Source organism: Pan troglodytes, chromosome 3, assembly GCF_028858775.2.
Source record: "Pan troglodytes isolate AG18354 chromosome 3, NHGRI_mPanTro3-v2.0_pri, whole genome shotgun sequence".
Lineage (NCBI taxonomy): Eukaryota > Metazoa > Chordata > Mammalia > Primates > Hominidae > Pan > Pan troglodytes.
This window is the reverse complement of record NC_072401.2, coordinates 166,383,196-166,402,153: the sequence shown is the minus strand read 5'-3', so window position 1 is coordinate 166,402,153 and position 18,958 is coordinate 166,383,196. Positions and strand designations below refer to the sequence as shown.

The 18,958-nt window shown below is 39.3% G+C and overlaps 1 pseudogene; it reads right to left on the bottom strand.

Annotated features, from left to right (window-relative positions):
• Positions 1 to 14,727, bottom strand: part of LOC100613071 (cysteine and histidine-rich domain-containing protein 1-like) — a 32,967-nt pseudogene extending 18,240 nt beyond the window's left edge.
• Between the last annotated feature and the right edge of the window lie 4,231 nt (positions 14,728 to 18,958).

The window sequence follows — 18,958 nt, the reverse complement described above, 5'->3', positions numbered from 1 at the left end:
CCTGCACTTGTCTGGGGTTTCCCACTATGATCAGAAAGATATTGCCAATTGCATTCTCTCTCCTTGAGTTTGAAAATTCAAATGATCAGACTTTTCTCACTTATTTGATTTTCATCCATCTTTTTTTAAATACTTAGGATATGTGGGTTCGATCTAAATATCATTTTCAGTGGGGATGGTCATAGAGTCCATAATAAAAAATTGTTGAGAACCAAATCTGGAGATACGGAAGAAGCCTTCACAACCCACAAAAGCAGCAGACACAGTCCATGACAACAGGGACTGTAAGGTAGCAAATGACTACTAAAAATGGTACAAATATTTCCTTAACTGAAAACACACTTGACCCAACTGGGCCTATTAAAAATAGGTATATATATATTTATTTTTATTTTTTTGAGACAGAGTCTTGCTCTGTGCCCAGGCTGGAGTGCAGTGGAGCAATCTTAGCTCACTGCAACTTCTGCTTCCCAGGTTCAAGTGATTCTCCTGCCTTGGCCTCTCAAGTAGTTGAGACTACAGGTGCCTGCCACCACACTGGCTAATTTTTGGATTTTTAGTAGAGATGGGGTTTCACCATGATGGCCAGGCTGGTCTCGAATTGTTGACCTCAGGTGATCCACCTGCCTTGGCCTCCCAAAGTGCTGGGATTACAGGTGTGAGCCACCGTGCCCAGCTAGGTTTGTATATTTCTATTCACATTTGTCTACTAGACAAATTTTTAAAAATTTGGTTATACTCTATTGTAGTCTAGCACATATAGAGAAAAGTTCACAAAACATAAAGGTACTGTTTATTTAAGAATTATGAAACAGATACCCATATATCCACCACCCAGGTCAGAGACAGGATGTTGCCTGCATGCCAGAAGTTCCTTCCTCTTCATACCCTCCCCTCTAAGCCTAATGCAAACTATAATCCTGACCTTATGATGATGATCAAGTCCTTGATTAGCTCTATTGTTTTACCACCTCTGCAGAGGTGCGTACCTCTAAACACTATCGTTTAGTTTTGCCTGTTTTTGAACTTTATGTAAATGAAGTCATTCCATATTTGTCCTTTTGTGTCTTGCTTCTTTTGATTAATGCTGTTACTTGCTTTGGATAGCTATAGTTGATTCATTTTCATTGACAGGTAGGTTTCCATTTTATAAGTACAGTATTTATACAATTTACTATTGGTACATGTATCAGTAGAAACTCAAGTTTCTCTAGAAACACAAATTTTCAGGGTCATAAAATAAACATATCCTCAAATTAAGTGAAAGAGACCCAAATTATTTTCGAAAGTGCCAGGAACCATTTCACCCTGACACAAGCTGTATTTGAGTGTTCCTGATGCTCCATATCCTTGCTAGCACTAGTTATTGTCAGACTTTTAATTTTTGCCAATCTGTGGGTGTGTGACAGAATCTCCTTATGATTTTAATTTCCATTTTCTGATTACTAATGAGGTATTTATAATCATACATATGATTCTATAATAAATATCATAATCTATGCATTATATATAATATGTAACACACTTTCATATTTTTTAGCCATTGGATTTCTTTTTCATGAAGTGCCTGTTCAAGTCTTCTGTCCTTTTTTTTAATTAAAAAAGTTGTGTATGTCTTTTCTTATTGCTTTGTAGAAGATTTTACATACTTTGGACCTGAATGTTGGCTGGTTTTATGGGCTGCAATAGATTTCCCCACTCTTGGGTGTTTTTAAACTTTATTAATATGTACTTTTTGATGAGTTATTAATTTTAATAAACTAAGATATGTCTAATTTCTGCTTTTGATGACTTACTAAAGAAAGCTTTTCTTATCCTAAGGCCTTGACGATAGTTTCCCATATCCCCCTGAAAGCTTTACAGATTTGTCTTTTACATTAAGTGTATAACACATCAGGTGTTGAGTCTTTAATGTGAGGTGAAGATGCAATGTCATTATTTTCAAAATGAATACATACTTATTCCAGAATCATTAACTGCAAACAACTTTAGAGGCAATATGGAAGAATAGATCAGAGGGGAAGCAGAAAGACAAGTCTGGAATCTACTGGAGTCATTCAAGCAAAAGAAGATAAGAGCTTGTATTAGGATCATGATAATAGCAATGTCGGGGGTGGGGGTTGAAGAGGAGTTTAAGGTAGTTGGAAAGAATGCCAAATCTTTGCTTCAAAATGATGTAAGGAAATAGGCTTTGGGGGAGAAAGATTACATGAATATACCAAAGAGAGGATAGCGAATAGAAAGAAACTTCTTCAAAACAGGCCACCTACAGGCTATATTGAAACTTACAACAGTAAAGTTTCAGAAAGTTAAAAATATCAGAAGTATAGAGACCTTTGAAAGAATAGAAGATTTGCAGTTGATCTGAAACTGGTGATTGATGATAAATGTATTAACATAGGAATTAGGCATGGCTCCACTTCGTTTAATATTATTTTTCAGTTTTTGACATTCTTAGCAATAAGTTTTTCAACTTTTACATCTGATGCATTTCAAGTAACTTGATGTCATTTTGTAATATCGTTAAGTCTTGCTGAAAATGCATTCAGATATTTTCAATTGATAGTATCTTCCAAGGTTTGACTCAGCCAGTGTTTTCTAACAAAGTCTCATATCATTTTTTCTCATATGTTGATTTTTTTTTTCTTTAGTAAGTTAAGGAAAAGCAGATCAGACAATAACTGCTAGTATGGTTCAAATTTATATTTGGTCTCATTCCTGTTAAGAGATTAATAAGATACATGCTAGTTTGTGACTGCAAGTTGATTATGAGAGAAATTTCATTTGCTCTGAAACGCATGAATATTTAATGTAGTAATTGCACAGATATTTCACACTCAAGATCACACCTTCTACTGCCATTTCTTGGCCTTCTGAGTTCTGCACTTTTGAAAGAGATGAGCCCTCCAGAACATGACAAATTTGAATTAAAGATATTTGCAACAGGATGTTATTTTACCTGTCAAAAGCTGATATAACCCATAGATTCTCTTTTCTTAGTTTGGGACTCATGGGCTTGAGAACTACTAATGTAAATTCTACTCTTAGGTATGTGACATGACAAATAGAAAAAAAGAAAACTCAAATAATTGCTCACAAGATATGGACTAAGAAGGCTGCAAGATCCATAATTAAGACTTTTAAAAAATATAGTAAATTATAACCTGGTTTTTCAAAAGCAGTGGTGGCATTTACAAATAAGAAGAAAAAAATGAAATGATAGGAGATAGGAATAAATGCAACTCAGAAGTCAGATATACCAAAACTTTTTTCTGTGTGTGTGTGTGGTCATGGTGTGGGTAGGGAAAACCCTTTTAACTGTTTAGTGGTTAACTTTCACAGTGAAACATTACATCTCTGAAGCAGTAGGGCAGGATGTCTAGAGAAGAAACAGATCTTGAGTGTTCCTTTAGAACTTGCTGCATGTTAATAAACAGACCTGCACGTGATGTAGCTGGTGTTATCTAGGCCCAGGACGAGTGAAAAATCACAAGATCTAGACTGAAGCTCACCCTCAATTACATTTTTGGATATGTCATTTCATCTCCATGTCTTGCCTCCCACAGAACATGTTTCCCCATAGATCTATAACTATTTTTCAACTGTTTACTCAGCAGTGGATTAAAGGAAAAAAAATTTTTTTTTTGAGACGGAATCTCACTCACTCTGTTGCCCAGGCTGGAGTGCAGTGGCGCAATCTCAGCTCATTGCAACCTCCGCCTCCTGGGTTCAAGTGATTCTCCTGCCTCAGCCTCCCAAGTAGCTGGGACTACAGGTACCTGCTACCATGCCCAGCTAATTTTTGTATTTTTTGGTTGAGATGGGGTTTCACCGTGTTGGCCAGGCTAGTCTCGAACTCCTGGCCTCAAGTAATCCACCTGCCTTGGCCTCTCAAAGTGCTGGAATTACAGATGTGAGCCACCACATCCGGCCTAAAGGGAATTCTTTAGTCATCGAAGATCTGGTTTTGGATCGACTGCAGACTCCTGTGGCTCGATGTAAGTTATTTTATCTGCTCATTTTTCAGTATTCACAAAATGGATGTTTCCAAGTGAATGAGTCAGTTACACCTTTGCACAAGAAACAGTATTAGGTGTGGAGTTTGGTATAGCAAATTACATCAGAGCCTGTAGCAATCTGGGCTCTAGAGAAACCACATAGTAGGTTTAACAGGGAAAGTTTAGTATAATAATTTCAAACTCTAATAAAAAAGTAACCATAGATCTAAGAAAATTACTGGTAGTAGCCTAGGGCTGAGGGAGGAAACATTTGGAAGGTGTTCAGAGCTCTTGGATGAGGTTTGCCTTGGCCATTCGGTAGCAGAGAAAGTTAGCTGGTATGGAGTTGTGTGCAAACACTAGGCAACCCTCGGGATTGCAGCTGGGAACAGGTGAACAGCAGCTGGTGCAATGGGGGTGCAGTGCTACGTGGCTGCAGGACAAGAGGGCCTTCAGAGTGCATGGGATGCGCTGGGGCAGGGGTCTGGGGAAAGCTGCTCAGGGCTGAGGACAGGTTATCCCCGGGCCAAGGCTGCAAGGTTGCCGAGGATTGTGTCCTGGTCCTGTGGTTTGGTCAGGCTCCAGCATGGCTGACACTCAACTCCTCTGCCTGCGCCGCAAATCATGAAAGCCTCTTTTTCTTGGACTCTTCCTCCAGCGCCCTCTACTGACACAGTTTAACATCACGCTCACTTAAAAGGAGAAAGGCTTAAAGGAATTGGTGGTTGGTCACAACGCACTGTATTGAAGGGTGTGTTTGCACCCGTATGACAATACATTGATACCTGACCCAGGGTCCAAAAGCAGTGAAGAAGGCCAATGACAGCATCGCAAAAAAGCCTGGAAGCTATTTTCAGTCTATGAAAAGAGGACCTTTAAAAGGATGCTGACAATCAACCTTTTTTTTTTTTCAGTTGACCAAAGACCAACATTCTTTGATATTTCTTAAATGTATTATGATGTATTCATTCATACATTTCTAAATAAATTACAGCAGTTTCTTAACTGTGTATTTAAAGATAAATGAAAACCTTACAGAGTCCTATTCATCTAAGCATATCCAAATAACCAAAAGTAATGAAAACATTCAGTCTCTGGAAAACAATAAAGGGAATGCAATTCATAAACCCAGGGAATATTTCTCATGCTCCTTTTCCCGCTTCTTCTCAATTCCCTTTCATATCATTTTTGTTTGAGCCTCTCATCTGTGTGTGACCCTCCACCCTCAACACATAAGCAGAAGCTCACAAAATAAATCCTCTTATCATTTTGAATCCCACAGCGTACTTTCTTCTCTCGGTTTCTTTCTCTTTCTCCATTAACTGGCCTCTCTTTTTGTTTTCTTCTCTTCTACTTACTTTTCCATTTCTCCTTAGGCATCCCTCTCTTTTCTTTCATATTTTTAGGTTCAATTGTTTTCTGCCCATTTTCTTTTTCAGATTGCAAGAGTCCTTGAACTAGTTGGTCAGAGACAGAATCTCCTCCGAAGGCAGAGGTGGGAGGAGCAGTAAATGGGGCCCCTTGTTCTCTTCATGGGGGTAGGCGGGTCGGCTCAGAACATTAACTCATTAGAAATGCTGTCCCCTTCACACTTTCTCCTCGTAAATCTTTGTTGGTTCTTGCAAAGAGATCAGATATTCAATATTTAAATCTTTCAGAAGTTCTGGAATTTACAACCTAAGACCACCTTATTCTTCTTTCTCTTTACTGGGTTATACCCAATTTCTCTTGGTTCCTTGGGAAGTGCCGCCAGGTGAAGTGTAAGCAGACACACACACACACACACATACACACACACACACACACACACACACATCATTCTCCCATTTGGAAAACATTGACATCTGCATTATTGTTAAATCTTTGCCCTCTAGTATCTCTGCTCCTTATAACTTGCAAAAAGTTATGTCCCCTAAGTACAGTGTTCGCAGTTCTGTGTTCCTTTTAGGTGTTCTGCAAACAACTGCGATATTTCCAGTGAGCTGTACCTGGGTGGGTGCAGAGATCCTGCTTGGGCTCAGTCTGCCACCTTGGAGGCACACCAGAAGGCACATGATTTTATCCTGAACCATAAAGCTCCTTTTACTTACCTACGAACCAGGAAAATGAAGTTGGCAGTGTTCAAATACATATTTTTAGTACATTATTCTTCTAGGAATTATATAGGATTTTATAGTTTGAATGGTAATCAGCAAGAATTTACATTCTAAATGTGGTAGTCATTATGAAATATTTTAGCTACCTTTCTCTTCTGGGCAGATTGTAAGATTGGGTTTCCTGTGGATCAGGTGACTGGCATCTAATTGCTGGTGCAAGAGTCTTCAGAGCTGTCTTTCCACTTTGACTCAAGGACTGGATATATAGGAGATGGTGGCTGCTCTATCAACAAGGTCTTAGAATGGGATGCTATAAAGCAGAAACTTCAGCCACTCTGGGAAAGACATAGCATATAGGTGAGAAATAAGCCTCTGTCGTTCTAAGCCACTGAGATTTGGGATTGTTTGTTACTTAGTGTAACTTAGCTCATTCTAGCCAGTTCCCTAAACATGAACATTTCTCTTTGCTCTAATGATAATTGTTTTTGCCTTGGATAAATATCTTAACTACTTACACAGTGTCAGTGCAATTGTGCAAAATTCCCCATTTTGTGATGTTTCTGCCATCATCTTTTTGAAGAAACATTTGTTGAGTAATGTAAGTGAAATTATTTTTAAGGCAAGGATCCCCATCTGTAGTCCTAGATGGGATCTTTGATATAAATATATTACTAGAGTGTTAAAAGCAATTTAACGCTTTAATATGTTAAAATTATTGCAAATGTAGAGCTTTCTATTAATGTGTATCTTATTTAATTTTCTGCAGGTGATTTTATGCATTTGTTCTTCATTCATTCATGTATTCATTAATTTATGATTTTGCTCAATGAAGTATTATTGAATATCAGGGCCTGGACTAGGCTGGAGATATCAGTATGAATAAGATGTAGTACCTACCATCTTTGTAATGAAGTTATTAATCCATTTCTTGCTTACAAAGACCAGTAATGGTTAAAAGTACAGTAAAACAGAAGGTCATTTCTAAATAATTTGCATTTAAAATATGTCATATCTTGGGCATTATAAACTGGTTTTCAGCTGATTGAAGTAATTTTAAAATGTCGTATGTTAGAGTTAAGAAGCTTCTTGTCGTTTCTACCTGTACCTTTGTCCGTTACAAATTTAAGACAGCAAACTCGAAGTGCTGTCAATATGTAATACCAGTCTTTATGGATATTTGGTTATAATTGAAAGAACTGATCTGGAGATACAACAGTAAATTGATGAATTGAGGAGGTGGATAACTTTGTATTGTAAATTTGTTTCATTTGTGGATGCCAAATGACCTGATGTTGCATATTTTCCCATACATAAAGGTACTTAAAAAAATGCTTCCTCTGGGCGCAGTGGCTCACACCTGTAATCCCAGCACTTTGAGAGGCCAAGGTGGGCGGATCACGAGGTCAGGAGATTGAGACCATCCTAGGTAATTTGGTGAAACCCCATCTCTACTAAAAATAGAAAAAATTAGCCGGGGGTGGTGGCGGGCGCCTGTAGTCCCAGCTACTCGGGAGGCTGAGGCAGGAGAATGGCATGAACCTGGGAGGTGGAGCTTGCAGTGAGCCAAGATCGTGCCACAGCACTCCAGCCTGGGCGACAGAGCAAGACTCCATCTCAAAAAAAAAAAATGCTTCCACACTTAAGTGGAGCAATGGCGACCTTGAGTGGTTGAACTTATTCATTTTAGGGCTACTTTGCTCATGAGATGTCTTACTGATGTCTACTGTGTTTTGTTTCTGGGTGGCTTCCCACCATTGGTTTTAAAAAACTGCAGATGAGGGCTATCAAGATAAAAATATGAATTATGGAAAAGCAACACAAAAAGAACAGAGCCCTCACAGGTTGGGGCCTCCTAGGGAAGAATATAGACAAGAAAATTCAACAGAAAATGTTTGCCGTGTAGGTGATGAGTTTTCAAAGTAAGAAATGAAGCGGTTGGGTCAAGGATATGATAATGAGAAGCCTCTCATAAACATCCTTCCTAGGCTGCTTGTCAGGTAAGTGCTTCTTTTCAGACCAACTTACTCATCATATCTTCTATGAGACTATCTATATATTCTTTTCCCCCACCCACATACATCTCAGTGATAATCCTAAAAAATTTTGAAGTGTGACAAAATGTATTCCACAATGTATGCATACCTAAGTGTAAAATTAATATTTGGGAAGAGAGTACCATTCTGTCATATACACTGAAACATTTAAATATAAAATAAATACTGATTACTCCTCTCCTTTATTTGACACCAGGGATGTTCTTGTTTTTTTCCATTGAGGTTTTTATCCCAATTTTTTGCCAGGACTTCACATAAAAGTTTGGTAGCTCATGAGATCAGAAATACAGTAGGCTGAACTAGGTTCAAGGGGATATAGTGATAAAATACAGTCTATTGTGTTGATGTTAATCCTGTCCTCAATACTAGCACTTGAAAAGCATTATACTATAGTAAATTTGACTCATACCAATAGGCACAGGTGGGAAAGGAGGTGTACAGGTCATGCTGTTTTCCTACCTATATTTTTTGCCTAATAAATCTTTAGAAAAGCACTGTTGATCATGGATAGTGAAAGGAATGGGAAGAAGAAGACAAGAGAGCATGCTAGGTGTCATTCTTTTGCTGGATGGCACTTTGTGGAAGCCAAGTAGAATGGATAATATTTTAATATAAGTAATATTTACCATGTATAAAAAGTAGAATTAAAAAGTATTAGAGAAATTACAAACTAGCTGAGAGATCATAGACTTCTTTCAGGAACTATGGATGCACATGAGTAGTGCTATCTACCAACAGCCACAGATAAATAAAAGAATTCCATTCAGTTTCTGGCTTACTTTTAGGGAAAGCCATTTGAGCCTACATATAACACACACTAACAAATCCATTAACCATCTGCTCTAAAATCAAGGAGCATAAACATACAAGCCTTTATCCAATAAATGCAATAAGTGCTCAAAAGCACATTAAAAAATTTAGGTTCTGAGGTACATGTGCAGGTCTGTTACATGGATATGTTGCATAATGATGAGGTTTGGGCTTCTAATGTGCACATCACCCAAATAGTGAACACAGTACCCAGTAGGTAGTTTTTCAACCTTCACTCCCTTCCCCCCCTCTCCCCTTTTGGCTTTCCCAATGTCTATCTCCATCCCATGTTCATGTGTACCCATTGTTTAGCTTCCACTTATAAGTGGGAACATGTGGTATTTGGTTTTCTGTTTCTAAGTTATTTCACTTATACTAATGTCTTCCAGCTCTATCCATGTTGCTGTGAAGGACATGACATCATTCTTTCCGATGGCTGCATAGTATTCTATGGTGTATACATACCACAAATTTCCTTGTCCAGTCCACCACTGATAGACACCTAGGTCGATTCCATGACTTTTCAATTGGGAATAGTGCCAAAAGCACATTCCATTCCTCTGTGGATCCTGCCAAAGGTGAGAGATGGCATCAGAAAGGAAGAGCAGGCACAATGTTTGCGGTAGTCCATGAGCAATGCTTTCATTCCAGGTGGTTGGCTTGGAACTTGAGCATTACCTAGCACCAGTGCAGATAGAAACTTCGGCTGTCTCATTAAACTATGCTCATAGTTCTTTAACTAATGTTATCCTTAACTTGAATGCTAGTTTGAAGAGAATAGCTCCAGTCGGCCATCACTCATGGAAAGCCTCTGTTGGATACAGTGATTTTAATATAGCAATACTACCTCACTGGACACATGCTAAGGGTAGTGGAATTCAAGATGAAGGCTGGAATATGGATGCTCCAAAAAATCCCCCCTAACCCAATTCCAGACTGACTGCTTGCTCCAGTCCCACCTGGGCTACCCAGTGGAAGACTTTTTTTCTTTTTCTTTTTTTTTTGAGACGAGTCTCGCTCTGTTGCCCGGGCTAGAGTGCCGTGGTGCGATCTCGGCTCACTGCAACTCTGCCTCCCGGGTTCGAGCAATTCTCCTGTCTCAGCCTTCCGAGAGAGTGGTGGGACTACAGGCGCAGGCCACCATGCCCAACTAATTTTTGTATTTTTTGTAGAAACGGGGTTTCACCATGCTGGTCAGGCTGGTCTCCAATTCCTGACCTCAGGTGATTCACCAGCCTCGGCCTCCCAAAGTGCTGGGATTACAGGCTTGAGCCACCACACCCAGCGGAAGACTTGTAATAATTTTAACTTAAGAATGAAAAGTCTGGCTGTGTCCACATTCTCACAATGTCACCACCATTCTTGAGGATGAGCTGGTCTACGTATGCTGGAGAACATATGGAAGTTAGTAACGGTGCACTTTGTGGCTTACTGTGTCATGTTAAAGCACTCAGAGTAGCTTCAAGAAGTCTTTAAGATGCAGGGCTATTCCAACATCAATGTTATCTGCATTCATTATTCACCATTTAACAATCCACAAATATTTACTGAGTGCCAACTGTGTGCCAGGCCTTATGTTAGGTATTCTGATAAATTAGTGAGCAAACACAGACATGTACATTTCCACCTCGTACCCTTCCTTGTGCTGGAAAGCCTTCCATTTTTCTTATATTTATTCTACCAAAACTGCAAGGCCAAGCTCAAGTCCACCTCTTCCTTATGAATCTTTTATTTACTACTGCTTCTTAGAAGGTTTTCTTTAACACATATTAGGCATTTAATTATATCTTATCTATGCTTCCTGTGTCTCTCCTACTTCATCTATGGCCATGTAAATTTCTTGATAACTGCTGCTAATGCATTGCTTTCTTCTCTGTATCAAGTTATTATGTAGACAAAGGGGACAATTAAAAAAAGATGCTTTGGGCACATACCACTGGGAAAAAAAAGGCAGTTAAAATTTTGACATCTGGTAAGAATATTCTGATCTGTCACAGGAAAGAAAAAAAAAATGGCTCACCCGTTGAAGCAAAGTAACAAAGGTTCGGTAAGCTCTACAGTTTTGTAAGAAAGATAATGACCTTCCCTAATTTGATTAAAAGATTCTATATTTGTATCTGAACTGTATTTAGTTTATTTGCAGCATCTGTATTTGAAAGTTGACAGTATCTCTCAGTCTTACCCTTTGTTTTTGACTCTTTTACTGTATGCCTTCTGCATACAAATATGTTTTCTGTGTCCGAAGCAATAACAAGATATTTAAAAGAAGGATACCCCATGCCAAAAGAATTCTGGTTGGCTGTCTATCACATAAATTTATTCCTCTGGAAAAAAGGGCTATTTTTCTCATTCGCTTTAGTGGTGCTCAGAGCAGGTAGCTGTAATTTTTTTTTGGGAGGTGGGATGGGTCTTATGCTTATCAGCCCTCTTAGTGCTTATTTTGTTATGGACCATTAAAGAGTGAGGTTGATAATGTTCTATCATTATGCAATCATGCAGAGAATGAATTTCTCCTCTAGACAAATGGAGTCAAAAGACTATTACGTTTTCTTTATTTTTCCAAACTAATGGATCACTTAAGAGCCATTGGGCTAGAGTATCTTAAAAAACTTCAAGAAACAGTTTCAACAGCCAGAGTATCTTCTTATCTAATTTGTAACCAAAATAAAGTAAAAGATAAAAGATTTGGTGAGAAAATTTATCAGTCAGTCATTCCTTCTTTGCTTCTTCACAGAGTATAGTTTGGCCACAGCATTTAATAGCACCTACACAGGAACTCAATTCCAGTTTTTGGATAGGCTATTGCAGTATTCTGATTGGACATTATAATAATTAAATCCATAGAGATAAACCAAACTACCTGAATGGGGATGAATAAGTTACTGCAATTGTCAGCGTTGTCCATTTGTATTTAAACCAACTAGATAGTAGTGAGTTAACAGAAGTATAAAATGCTAAAACTGAGAAAGATGATGTGGTCATTTCAATATTTTCTAAATGAAATAAATCCCTTTAAAAACAATATATATCATTTATACTCAATGGTTTTGAACTTTGTGTATTTTAACAAAAGTTAAAAATAGCATTTTCATAATGCCTTGTGCATATCACATATTAGGTGCTTTATGTTTTACAGAAAAATAGCACGTATTTTTCTAACTCATAAATATTTTCACTGATGAACACATGGCTTGTCAGAGAGCCGGTAAACATAGTGAAGTGATTGAGAGCATGTACCCTGGGGTGAGACACCTAGAATTTGACTCTTAGTATCTGTGTGGATTTGAGGATGTTGTTCAACCTCTGTAATGGGTTGAAAGGTGGCCTCCAACAAGGTATGTCCATGCCTGTACACCCAGAATCTATGAACATGACCTTAGATGGAAAATAGTCTTTGTGGACATAATTAAGTAAAAGATCTCATGATAAAATTATCCTGATGTTTGCATGGGCCCTAAATCCAATGACAAGTGTTTTTATAAGAGAATGGCCAAGGGAGATTTGAGAGAGACACCCAAAGGAGAAGACAATGTGAAGATAAGGCAGAGATTGGAGTTATGCATACACAGGCCAGGAAATACCCAGAATCAGCAGAAGCTGGAAGAGGCAAGTAAGAATCCACCCTAGAGTCTCTGCAGGGAGCAGGGCCTTGCCAACACCTTGATTTTGAACTTCTGCCTACGGATCTGTAAGACAATACATTTCTGTTATTTTAAGCCATATTGAGGGCTCAGTGTTGGTCTCTGCTGCTAGCAAATTGGGCACTCAGCAGTGGCTATAGCCAGGTCTTCCCTGGTGAGTGGAAATCCATGTTGCTGAGCCCATGCATAACCTCCATCCCTGCCACCATGGCCACTTTGTTCTTGGGCCCATTGGGCAATGACAGGGGTGGCTGGGGAAAGAGGCAGAGTGGTGTCCACAGAACAGGTCATCCTATCCACTTGATTATTAAACTCATCCTCTACTGAGGTCACCCATTGGTGAGCACTCACACGGGGCACAAATATCTTCACAGTTTTTGACCACTCAGAGAGGTCCTTCCACATACCTCTTCCCCAAATTTCTTTGTCACCGATTTTCCAATCATGCTTCTTCCAAGTCCCTGACCATCCAGCCAAACCATTGGCTACATCGCATGAACCATATATAATCGCACATCTGGCTATTTCTCCTTCCATGCAAAGTGCACAACCAGGTGCACTGCTGGAAGTTCTGCCCACTGGGAAGATTTCCCTTCTCTGCTGTCCTTCACGGATGTCCTAGAAAGGAGCTGTAGCACTGCAGCTATTCACTTTCAGGTGGTGCCTGCATATCGTGCAGATCTATCTGTGAACCAGGCCCTAGTCTTCCCTTCCTCTGTCAACTGATCACAGGGAACTCCCCATGAGGCCATCAGTGCAGGCTGGGGGAGAGATTGTAGGGTGGCAGAAGTGGAGACCATGGGCATTTGAGCTACTTCCTCATGTAACTTACTTGTGCCTTCAGGATCTGCTGGAGCCCAATCACATATATATCACTTCCATTTGATGATGGAATGCTGCTGTGCATGACCACTTTATGGCCAGATGGGTCAGAAAGCAGCCAGTTCATGATAGGCAGGTCAGGTTACATGATGACTTGATGACCCATAGTCAAACGTTCAGTTTCCACCAAAGCCTAGTAAGAGGCCAAGAGCTGTCTCTCGAAAGGAGAGTAGTTATCTGCAGAAGATGGCAGGGCCTTGCTCTAAAATCCTAGAGACCTCCACTGTGATTCACCTATGAAGACCTACCAAAGGCTCCAAACAACATCCCTATTTCCCACTGACACCTCAAGCACCACTGGATCTCCTGGGTCATACGGCCCAAGTGGCAGAGCAGCTTGCACAGCAGTCTGGACCTGTTGCAGAGCCTTCTCCTGTTCTGGACCCAACTCAAAACTGGCAGCTTTTTGGGTCACTGGATAAATGGGCCAGAGTAACACACCCAAATGAGGAATGTGTTGCCTCCAAAATAAAAGTAGGCCCACTAGGCATTGTGCCTTTTTCTTGGTTGTAGGAGGTACAAAATGCAGCAACTTATCCTTCATCCTAGAAGGAATATCTTGACAGGCTCCCCACCACTGGACCCCTAGAAATTTTACTAAGGTAAAAGGTCCCTGAATTTTAGTCAGGTTTATTTACCATCCTCTGGCATGCAAATGTCTCACCAATAAGTGTGTTTGCTACTTCTTGCTCATTGGATCCAATTAGCATAATGTCATCAATGTAATAATGGGCCAGAGAGATATCTTGCAGAAGTGAAAAGCGATCAGTGTCTCTCCAAATAAGATTATGACACAAAGCCAGAGAGTTGACATACCCCTGAGGTAAAACAGTAAAGGTATATTGCTGGCCTTGCCAGCTGAAGGAAAATTGCTTCTGGGGGCCTTATGGACAGGAATGGAGAAAAACGCATTTGCCAAGTCAATGGCTGCATACGAGGTACCAGAAGATGTGTTAATTTGCTCAAGCAATGAAACCACATCTGGTACAGTAGCTGCAATTGGAGTCACCACTTGGTCAAGCCTACAATAATCTACCGTAATTCTCCAAGATCCATCTGTCTTCTGCATAGGCCAAATGAAAGAGTTGAATGGGGATGTGGTGGGAATCACCACCCCTGCATCTTTCAAGTCCTTGATGGTGGCACTAATCTCCTCAATACCTTCAGGGATGCAATATTGTTTTTGATTTACTATTTTTCTAGGTAGAGGCAGCTCTAATGGCTTCCATTTGGCCTTTCCCACCATAATAGCCCTCACCCTACCAGTCAGGGAGCCAATATGGGGGTTCTGCCAGCTGCTAAGCATGTCTATGCAAATTATGCATTCTGGCACTGGGAAAATGACAACAGGATGAGTCCAGGGACACACTGGACCCACTGTAAGTCAGACCTGAGCTAAAATTCCATTAATTAGCGGACTTCCATAAGCCCCTACTTTAATTGGAGGATCAAAATGACGTTTTGGGTCCCCTGGAATCAATGTCAGTTCAGAGCCAGTGTCCAGTAGTTTCTGAAATGTCTGATCATTTCCTTTTCTCCATTATACAGTTACCCAGGTGAAAGGCCAAAGGTCTCCTTGGGGAAGGATGGCAGAAAGATTCACTGCATAAATTGTTGGTACTGTAGTGGGGTCCTTCCTCAAGGGGACCCAGCCTCTGCTTCATTCAAGGGGTTCTGGGTCTGTAAACTGGCTCAATTCTGGAATTTGGTTGATGGGCCATGATTCTCTGTTTTTATAATTCAAATTAGTCTTTTGTCCATTTGACCTAGAAGTTTTCTGCTTGTATAAATTAAGTAGGAATGTACTAAGCTTCCTATCATTTTCAGTTCTAGGAACACTGTGATTAATTAGCCAATGCCAGAGCTCTACACGAGTCAGACTATTCTGATAGCCACTTTGCCTCCGCCGTCCATTATGGTAGTTATGCCCACCTTGCCTTTGATGGTTGAGTACTACCAGTTGGCCCCTGTTGAGTGACTGTTGTTCCCACCGTTAAATCTGACATACTGAGAAGAGCAATTACAGAGAAGGGCTCTTCGAAGATACAGGTGCTGCCCTCACAAATCTATTTTGCAAGGCTTTGGTCAAGGGTTTATCTTCTGGACACTCCCAGCTGGAATAAGTAGGTCTAAAGTGACTAACCACTCCACCATCCCAATCCCCCTAAGCCTTTGGATCCCTTCCTCTACATTAAACCAAGGGAGATGAGGCATTTCCAGCTCACTCACAGTGGGCCAACTTTTAATCCATAGTTCAGCTAACCAAGCAAATAAACTATTAGAACCTTTTTTAACTTCCCAAGCTGAAACATTAAATGCAGAGTCCCTACTTAGTGGGCCCAAGTCAATAAATTCAGCCTGATCCTACTCTATGTTCTGTCCACCATTATCTCACATCTTTAATATTCATTCCCATGCCTGTTCTCCAGATTTCTGTTTATATAAATTAGAAAACCCAAGCAGTTCTTTTCGAGTATAGTGAACCTCCTCGTGGGTCACACTGTCAACCTCACCTCAGATTTAGTCTAGTTATAGTTCTAGAAACAAACAGGGGTGCTGGGGGTAGTTCCTAGGGAGAATCAACATTATTTTGCCTGGCAACTGCCTCAGGGGAGGCCATCACTGTTGCCTCAGGCAGCCTAGGGTTTATCTCCTCAGACAAAAGTGCAAAGGCTGATGGCAGCGTGGGTCGGGGAAGGGATATTGCCACTAATAGGAATGAGGATGTTGTTTCTTCTGGCAAAAAAGATTCATTAGAGTTTACAAACTCAGTGTCCCCAGCTTCATCAGGGTCCTCCCACACATCCCCATTTCAAGTTGCAGGGTCCCATTCTTTCCAATGAATGCCCTCACTTTAACAGTAGACACCTGGCGAGGCTGTGCATGTACCTTTCATTGCAGGTCAACTACTCGTATGATAAGAGCTTCTGTCTGTTTTTCCACAATTTCAACTTTTTCTCTACAGATGATAAGACTCACACTCAGAGCAATCTTGGCAGATTTAAGGCTCAGTATCTACTTCTGAAGCTGGGAGACAGAATCCCTGAGTTCATCATTTTCTTTCATCACTTTGTCCAGTGAACTTAGGAGCAACCAACCAGTTTCATTATGTTCCTTGGTTCTCCACATATGGTCAAATTTATTAGGTATAGAGTCACTAAACTCCTTGCCTCTCGCGAGTGGTGAATCAGGAGGGTCAAATGCATTTATTTTGCATAACTCTCTAAACAGTTCATGCCAAGGACTACCATTGTTCTCCATACTATTAGAAATACAGTCCTTAGCATTTTTGAGTCTAATCACATTAAGCAGCCAACTCCAGAATCCTCAAAATCACTGAAAGAACTCCATTTTTAATATTCTTTTCCTCTGGAACCTGGGGGAATGAAGATAATTTGGCTAATGGGTACAAAAATACAACTAGATAGATGAAATAAGTTCTAGTGTTTAATAGTATGGTAAGGTAACTACAGTTAATAATAACTTGTTGTATATTTCAGAATATCTAGAAGAGAAGATTTCTAATGTTTGCAACACAGAGTGATTAATATTTGAGGTGATGGATATCTTAGTTACCCTGATTTGATCATTACTTGTTGTATGCATGTATAAAAATATCACGTGTCTCATAAATGTGCATAATTATTATGTATCAATAAATTTTTTTTAAAAAAGAATAGATTAGTGGTGTACACAACAACTTGGATGAATCTCCAGGGAATTTTTTTGAGTAAAAATGTCAACTACCAAAGTCACATGCTATAGGATTCTATTTGTATAAAATTCTTGAAATGACAAAATTACAGAAATGGAGAACAAATTGGTAGCTATCGGGCTTAAGGAGAGGACGGGAGTGGAAGAGGAGTGGGTGTGGCTATAAAAGGCAACATAAGGGGTCCCTGTGGAGATGGAAATGTTCCGGGTCTTCGTATACCAATGTCAATATCCTGGTTGTGACATTGTACTATGATTTTGCAACATGTTATTGTTGGGGAAAATTGGGTAAAGGTTACATGGGATCTCTGTATTATTTCTTACAAATTATGTAAGAAATGACCTCAAAATAAAATGTTTAATTAATAATATTGGGAGAATGTGAAGAAAGAGGAAATGTCACCAAGTAGAGTGAGTTGCTTGAGGATGGTCCCATACTTTTTGGCTATAAATAGCGGGAGCAATTGTGTTAAATGTTGCCTACAGTTAAAGCAATGTGTATGAGAAAATATAGGATGGGAAACTCAGGCATTTAACAATATTGATTCTGGTGGAGACAGTAGCTTTATATACATGATTTCATCTGTAGCTAAACCCTAGCATGGTTAAATAACATGTTATCACACCTTATTTCTAAATTAGAGGTACTTTCAGTTGGATAATACTCTGTCATTTTTATTCTTCACTTTATATAGATCAACAACACTAGTAGTGTTATTGTATGCGAGAAAATCTTACTTTAAGTTATATTTATAATAGTGTTAAGACACAAATTTGAATGATGCAAAACTGAGAGTTATTTCTAAGAGACTGCTTTAAAATAGAGGGAAAATGTAGTTCTAGCGTTATATTTATTCCAAAGTCAAAGTGATATAGAGTGATTTGAATGAAGAAGGTGGACAACAACCTATGTAAATTTTAGTCACAATATAGTACACAAATATGCACTCGACATAGAATCATCCAACCTTACAAAACTCTTAGATCAGGAAGAGGTTTTTTTGTATTTATAAAGTAGTTTTATTTTTCTGAAAAATCCTTTTGATTTGATTGCTTATGATGTAGCACATGCAAATGTAAGAACGTATCAATGCCTGAACTAGAAAATAAATTTTCCTAGATTTCTGCAGCGCTTGTACTCATTTTTGTTTCTTTTTAGTAGGTAAACAATTAGCTTGTGCTTCTTTCTGGTGAGAATTTTATGTGTCACATATGTTCTACTCAACTGCATAGAGAAATCAAACCAAAATAACAGGTCAAAATAGCAGGGCATATTTATGGCCAGGCACTGTGCTTAGCATTTATGTAGACTATCTCATTTAACCCTTACAATTACCCTATGAAGAAGACATCCTTATTATCCTGGCTTTGCAGATAAATAAATGATGGTGCTTTTGGCTTCGGTAGCTTGAACAAAGCCACACAGCCCCTTTGCCTATCAATTTGATGTGTGACTTAAGTGGCAATTTATTTTCTTTATACTTATTTCTTCATTTATAAAAAAGGGTATATATTTATTGTCATCTGTGGTAATCCTGAGGGTTACAGAGCTGTATTAGGACCCAATCAGATCAGCTATAGTTATCCTCTGCTTTGGACAGTGCCCCTTCAAAGGTGAAAAGTGTCATGGAATAATCAGTTAACAAGAAACAGTGTGACTCAGGTATCTAAGAACCCCATCTGTGGTGATATTCAAGTAGGAAATCACATTCTGGGGAGAAACTGGTGAATAGTTTTTACTTTATTCTTACGAAGGAAATCTT